The sequence below is a fragment of the Malurus melanocephalus genome, unplaced genomic scaffold (genome assembly GCF_030028575.1).
Source record: "Malurus melanocephalus ecotype Western Australia unplaced genomic scaffold, MMel_1.1 scaffold_1467, whole genome shotgun sequence".
Classification (NCBI taxonomy): Eukaryota; Metazoa; Chordata; class Aves; order Passeriformes; family Maluridae; genus Malurus; species Malurus melanocephalus.
In genome coordinates, this window is record NW_026624699.1 from 20,394 (window position 1) to 27,937 (window position 7,544).

General features: G+C 35.3%; 2 long non-coding RNA genes across 4 annotated transcripts; both read left to right on the plus strand.

Moving 5' to 3' along the window:
- Positions 1-1,211: 1,211 nt before the first annotated feature.
- LOC130587024 (uncharacterized) lies at positions 1,212-3,705 on the plus strand. 2 transcript variants are annotated; one of them, XR_008966742.1, is made up of 4 exons: positions 1,212-1,540; positions 2,622-2,730; positions 3,180-3,274; positions 3,408-3,705. It is a non-coding gene; the product is annotated as an uncharacterized LOC130587024 (long non-coding RNA). The 2 variants fall into 2 exon arrangements; XR_008966743.1 differs by having other exon boundaries at positions 3,441-3,705.
- Positions 3,706-4,055: 350 nt separating this feature from the next.
- On the plus strand, positions 4,056-7,085 carry LOC130587026 (uncharacterized). 2 transcript variants are annotated; one of them, XR_008966745.1, is made up of 3 exons: positions 4,056-4,104; positions 5,220-5,281; positions 6,969-7,085. It is a non-coding gene; the product is annotated as an uncharacterized LOC130587026 (long non-coding RNA). The 2 variants fall into 2 exon arrangements; XR_008966744.1 differs by lacking the exon at positions 6,969-7,085 and adding an exon at positions 6,404-6,476.
- Positions 7,086-7,544: the final 459 nt, after the last annotated feature.

The window sequence follows — 7,544 nt, forward strand, 5'->3', positions numbered from 1 at the left end:
TTTGGTGCCTAAACACTGATATGGGTTTGAGGCAGTGTCAGCACCCCTGATCAGCCCCAGAGCAGTGCAARTCTCCTCARGTCTGCTCAGCCCATTGAAGGTTTTCAGTCCCATCCAGATACTGTGAATATAAGTGGCACTTCATGCCTGATTTTAGGCAGTAGAATCTACTCTGAATTCCCAGTACACATTAACAAATTTCCAGAGCTGACGTTTCCTGTCTGGAGCAGTTACACATTTGTGGTGAAGAAAGGTCTCAACCCCAAGACACAATGAGTAACTAAAATCCTTCTCATAAAACTGACAGAGCAAGACAGCTGGATAACTTAATGAAGTTTAAATTCTAAAGGTTTTAAAATACATTCTTGATTGGAATTTTACTTTATATGCCATTTAGAATTGTTATTGTAATCTTTAAAATGTTACTAACTTGATCCTGGATGCTCAAGAAGTGTCTATTTCTTTTTAGCCTTAATTCTAGAAACACTTGTACTTTCTTTTTTGATAGCTGTGTTTCTTACTGTTCTCTTTATAATGGTTTCCTTATGGAAAAATAGTATCAATTTCAAAAGGAAAGAAAGAAAATATGGACATGGAGTGTTTTTGCAATTTTTAATAATGGTTCTGTGGGCATAGGTATTTTTCCTGATCAGAAGAAATTCGGTTCTGAACCCTTCATTACAGTTTATAAAATACTAACAGTTTTGATACATTATTTTTAACAACATTAATACTATAAGAATTAATATAGTTATATAAATTGATCCAGAATTGCACTTTTCATAGAAAAAATTGTATTGGGAAGGAAATTTAACAGCTGAGCTTGCTTAATATTTCAATGAAGTACACATTTTCCCAGATGATAGAACTTTTGGCACCCTGTTTCATAATGACTTTCTTTAATAAGAAAAGAGTTGATAATTCCTTTTAAAATTAATTGATGGTTAAGTATAATGACTTGGACAGCTTGCATTCTTTTTCAAAAGAAAAACTTTCTTGCATGTTCTTGCTTTGATAGATGAACAGGAAAAAGAATAAACAAGACAATTGTATGGGGAACTTCTTAGCAACGTAGAAGTGAGTGACATAGCTTGATAAAAGGAATGTGAGTTATGTGGATATGCTGACCTGAGTGACATGTTTATGTTGGGATACTTTTTGTATCCATCATGTGTGTGTGTGTCATATCATGTGTGATGCAGGAAGTCGGGTTTTCAGTCCCTTTTCAAGCACAGTTTTTATTTTATATAAAGCACATTCAGTGGAGAAAGTGCAGCAGCTTGTGGGATGTAGATCTGTGTGATCTGTGTGACGTGTGTTTAGTGCTGGGTCACTGCCAGAACTTCTGTCTTCTTTTTGGACTCTTTCATCTACCTGGTGATTTCTCAGAATGGCTGAGATTGGCAGCAGCCCTTGGAGAACTTCCAGGGTTTCCAATAATGAACTTTAAATATTAAATTTTGTTTCTAGAGAATGACAGTGGTGTTTGAAGAGCTTCGTGTGCAAGCAGAGAACGACAGATTGGAAATGAGTTTCAAATGTAAGAATTCTGTTTATTGTGTTTATGCTGCTGGCTCAGCAGTTTTGTACTTCATAGCTTTTATTACACATGCAGTGTCAGGGCAGACAGATCTGAAGTGCTCGAGTGCTGAGCAGCTCACACTGAGACATTGGGATCCTCTTATTCATGCTGCCTGGATTCACTGTCTGGCCCTTTCTATTGTTCTATTGTTTCTATTGTTCCACTGGGCCAAGATTGGAAGTTCATTTTTCAAATAGTCACTCTAAGACCAAGTTTTGTCTGTGAAGGACAGTCTAGAGATCAATTCTTATTTGATGTAGCTTGTTTTATTTAATTGATAGTGCACTAGTGTAATGCAACAGAAACTTTAAATGCTCTCTCTTTATAGAAATAGGCTACTCTGTCCCTGTTTCATTTTCACATGTTCTTTTCTGTTTGTTTCTTATAACAAACATAAGAGTAATGTACTAATTCCGTGGAAAGCTGGCAAAAAAGGATACTTTGATTATAAAATGAAACATTGCCTCAACAGTTACTCTTAGGAAACAAATTGTACAGCTCTACAGTTATAAGTAATCTTAAACTGGAAGTTGTATTGAACTTGGAGTATATTTCAGCTAGAATATTAACTATGGATATTACTGTATCTCAAAAGTGAAAGAAGAAGCAGAAAAAGTGGACAAGTTTGAAAAAAGAATGCAAACTGGAAGTGAGTCAGAAGGAAAAGCAGGTTTGCTTAGTTTTACCATCTAATATGTGCAGTTTTATTTGTGATGAAAGAGGTAATGCAAGAGCCAAGGAGTGTTTCTGGGCATTAGTGAAAAAGACAAAAATAACAGCTGAAGCTGMATTTAAGTCTGATTCTGCCAAGTTTAGTGATGTTTCAGTACCTTTAGTCAACTGGAATTCATGTTTTGATTTTGAACTGGAGAACTTCTTTATACAGAGTAATGTGACTTGATCAACATTTGGATAAGATCAACAGCCTTATCTAACTTGAATGACAGCAGTATGTCTTCTTATCATACCTGGGGTACAGATGAAAATGAGTATCTGTCTCTTTTCCAACTTCATTATGGTATTTCTTTAATTTTGCGAGATTTCAGCTCTTACCATACAGAGAGATGAAAAAGATGGTGTSATAAAAGACATCAAGGCTCAGCTGCAGGAATCACAAAATAAGATTGCTGACTTACCAGAAGCAAAATGTAAGAGTTGTGTCTGATATGTTTAAATGTAATTGTTGATAGAAGCATAGGAAACAGGATTGTGACTTTATTACTGGTTGGTAGGAGAATTTTGGGGCCTTGAAGGCCTTATTTTTGTTTGGAACAGAAGCTGCTCAAGTGGCATTGGGACTGGCAGGGTTGTTTTTAGGGTGAGTCAAGCAATGAGAGCTTTTGAAGATTGCAAAGGGAAAATCTGATGCTTGAGTTTTGCAAATTGACAGTCAGGCAGGCGCCACTGAGTAAAGTTACTTTTCTTGATTTTCAATATTTTTAAGCCATCTATATTCAAAATATTTATGGTATATGATGTCTGTACCTTTGGCCCTTGTTACATTCTATAAATGCAATGTCATTTTAAATTTTTAGAAGCGTTTTTGAAAGTAAATATCCTATTCTTTAAAATATAAACATACATCTTTTTTGTTTAGTACGTGAAAAAGAAATGTTAAAGGAATCCCAGGTCAGTCAAGAACATTTGAGGGCACAGCTGGAAGAGGTTAAAATTTCATTGCAAAAGGCAGAGGTATGCCTTGCTTATAGTTTTACAGTATAAATGGACTAGATGAGTGTTTGCATAAATAACTGTGAATACATAAATACGAAACAAAAGTAGCTGTTTGTTGCAAAACGTATTTAGGAATTTTATATTTTTAAAGGTTACTCAAAAGAGTTTAGAAACTGATTTCCAGTCTACAGTGAAAACATTAATTCAGGTCACTGGAGAAAAGGAAGCACAAGAGGAGCAATGTAAAAAAATGAAGGCTTTGCTTGCAGCCCTGAAAGAGGAGTTTGAGACTTCTATTGCAAATTTGAAAAGCTTGCTACAAAAAGAGAAAAATAGGTAAATTAAAAAGATTAAATTCAAAGAGTCATCTTTCAGGTTGCTGTTTATGACAAAATGAAGAGTAATTGGAAATGAAGCTGAAATCTGGAGTTTTTTTGACACAGTGGTCTTATTGCAGAGAACTCACGGTAATTTTTTTTAATTTGTGCTGGCTGATAGTGGTCTATAAAAAAGTAATTTTTTGTCCCCTCAACTTTCACAATTTTTTCTTTTAGAAATACAGATTTCTGTAAGTAAGTATTTGTTTACTTTTATGTCTGTTGTTCTGAAGTTGTAAAAGTGAAATTTGATATGTATTGCAGGCAGTTATATCATCTGCCTGTTGAAAGGCAAATGTTTTTAAAGTGCTTGTGGTGAGATTATGTCTTATTGTCCTTTAAGTTTCAAATGCAGTGCTTTGTACTCTACAAATCCAGGATTTTTTAATTTACGTTTTCTTACATCAGAGAAATATGAAAACGAGTGAAAGCTGCTTACCTCGGAGCTTCAAAATAAGTCTGCTGAGCTGGGTAAGGCTTGTAGAAAGGCAGAAAATGAGCTAGGCCATAATAAAATGTTTTCTGCTATTTTCTGGAAATGGACTGTCTGTAGCTCTTGGAGAAATGATTTTACAGTACCTGTACCTGTCAGGAATGCTTMCATTGATTTTCACTCATCTGACTCCCTTTTCTTTGGTGCTCGTTGGTGCTGGTAGCAGGCAAAGGGCAGTGCTGTGCAGAGCTCCAATAGTGAGACCATCCATGCATGAATTCTCATGGAAGTACTTTTGGTTTCCAGCTGAGAGCAGTAGCACTGCAGGTGCCAGGAGTGACTTGTGTAGCTGTAGCAGAGATTAAACCCTCCCGGGAGGTTTCTGTAGCCCCTCCCCGTGCCAGATGTGGAATGACCCTGCAGGGGTTRTCTTKAAATACTGCTTTGATATCCTGTGCTTTCTAGGGATGTGCTCCTTAGCCCCAGAGTAAGAGATCTGCCCTCAGGGCTGTTTTCCTGCTGTCCAGCACAAGGCCCTAGACCTCATCTGACAGATGAGAAATGTCATTGGATGTCCCTGTWTACATTGAGGGCATCTATAGAGAAGTGTTCAAAAGGGACCTGCTAATGCTTGTCTAGAACAAGGCAAGATGAGACCTGTGAGAATTCTGTATCAACGCAACCTTGGTGTTGAGTACTTGCAAAAAATACCAGTATTATGAATGTGCACATAGAAAACATTTGGAAGTTGGTGCTAACTGGTTTCCTTTTTCAGTGTATCCATGTGAGTACCTTCAACAGTTCAGATTTTTTTTTTTTTCTGGAGCAATGCAGATGCATCAATACTTGGAGAATACTCTGGTCTTACAGTCCCTGTTTATTTGAAACCATAATTGTGGAGCACATAACAGGCTCTGAATATTTTTTGGATAAATGATTAGTTTACCTTCAGATATAGATTTGCTACTACCTTTCATAATCATTTTTTCATGTCTACATTTAGATTAAGTCATAAATTAGCTTTACAGTTTTTGAACTTAATCCGACAAGTTTTGAGAACTGAGTATTACAAAAGAGTAAATGTTTTATACTTCCTGCTAAATATAAAAAATTCTTTCTGCTCCATTAATTTTACATTACGTGTGTTCTGTAGAAGAGATGACTAAACTAAAATGTGACAAGGAAAGGCAACTTGAAGAGCTGTCAGAAACCCTGGTAAGTGTTCCTTTTATTAGTCTCATAGAGTTTGCTCTTCATGTGAAATTCCTCTTGCTTTGTAAGTATCCTAAATGCCAGGAATAAACAGAGTCTCATCTTTAACATTTCTGTTAAATTTTCTCATACACAATTTCAGTGTTTTCTTTGAAGAACTTGTTTATTGCCACTGTTTCTGTTGTGTCCTGTGTTTTGGTGTTTCTTGTCTCCTTGTCAAGATTTTCAGTATTTCCTTCTTCATTCATACCTATTCAAATGCCACTTCCTCGGGATATAAAATTTCCCATTATTTTCTTACTTATGGGAAGGTAATTAGGTCTGGCCTCTGTGAATGCTGCTAGACTGTGATACAGGCCCATTTTCTGTCACAAAAGTCTAAGCTTTATGAAGTACACTCTTAATAGAGGTTTATTTTAATTATGATTTTGTATTTACAAGTCTGACAAGAAACTGTATCAACCTAAGTAAGATAGTGTGCAGCCAGGTGTGCATTTTACTGCTTTTGTCTGCTTGTTTGTTTTAATCTGTGCATTGAGTGTTCTCAACTGAGTTTCACCAATTTTCCTAAATAGGAAAATTGGAGGACTTTTACTGGAGAAGGATCTTTAGGCTACTGTAGAAAATTTGGAGAGAAACAAGAATTTGGAGAGAGGAAAAGAAATTAAATTGCTCTCGGAATCAGAGAGGTCTGAAAAAGGGCAATAGTAACATGTGTTTATAAATAGTGAATAGCAATGTCAATTGCGTCTCAATTCTATCATGTAGTACTGGAATTCTCTGATGTTTATTTAGTCTTTTTAATTTGAATGAATGTAAAAGCTTATGAAGTCTGAAGCAAATGTCTTTATTTAAAATGATGTCCAAGAAATGGAATTCAGTAATTTTGCAGACTGGTTCATTAGACTCACAGCAGGGKAYRTGTACAGCACTGGTRTCAGAATTCASTGTCTCACACCACTTCCATATCCCACCAGAGATATGTAAAGATACATTCTGGATAATGCATGGCATGGATGTTGTTTGCTTCTTCTGAAAGCTTTGTGCTGTCAGTTCATGTCTGATAACTTTAATGAGTTGTGGTTTACACATGTATACACAAAACTCTTCCTTTTCCCTGTGCAGAAAGAAATCCATGTTTGAAAGAACAACTGACTGGTACAGCTGCAAAGGAACAAGATTATTTAAACCAGCTTTTGGCTCTTGAACAAGAGGTGTATGACCATTTTGAAAATATAGTATTTAATTTTTTTTTGGTGCTATACAGAAGTTACCTTAATACACAGTGAAACAACTATGATTGGTTTTTAATGAAAATTTTGAATCACACATTGTGGCATTAGTTATATACATATATTTGTAAATTACACTTTCTCTATTTGTATGTATTATATGGACCATGCAGCTGTTCCTTATCTCAATGACTTGGTTAAGAACAAAAGAAAGTTTCTGAATTCATTGTTAATCCTTCTTTGAACTATATCATCCTCAGTAACCATTATTTTTGTATAAAAGTTGACTCTGCTTGTCTTTCCTTCTTCTGTCTCCTTTTTGTATCACTGTGATTTTGCTGCAAAAGGCCTGGACTTATTTCACGGTTGAATAACACATGATAATAGGTATATTTAACTTAGAAGAAGATTTTAAAATGCATATTGCTTATTCCTCTTGGCCATTTGTTTTAAATTAGGTTAAAGAATGAAYAACTAACAGTGCATCTGAATGAGCTCATACTAGAGAAAGAACAAATAGCACAAGAGAAAAATGGTGTGGCTGCAGAACTCAAGAAACTGCAAGGAAGACAAGAGGCAAGTTGTAAACTTCCAGCTGTTTATAAGAGGCAATAGTCAATTTGAACTACAAATCAGATGATAAACTGCAACATGACATATTCTGTAGAATATTTAAATTATTTCGCGTATTTGAGGTCGAAAGGAAGTGTAGTTACACTTGTGAATAAGTTAGGTCAGTGTGCTTTGGGTGCCTTTGAATTTTTAAGAAATCACTTTGAATTTTATTTCTTTGCTGACATAGGTCTTTATTTCGGATAATAAGAAAAAGGAAGAAAGTACAAAGCAGTTAGCTGAAAACCTAGCAAAGGCAAATGGCCAGCTAATGCAAGGAAAGACAAATATGAGTATCCAATATTATTAAAAGAAAAAGACTCAAATAATTGTGTTCATGTGCTGCTTCCTGTGATTTTTTTTGATTAATGTTTTTCTAGATTATATAGCTAAACAGAAACTATTCAGTATTGCTGTTGGAC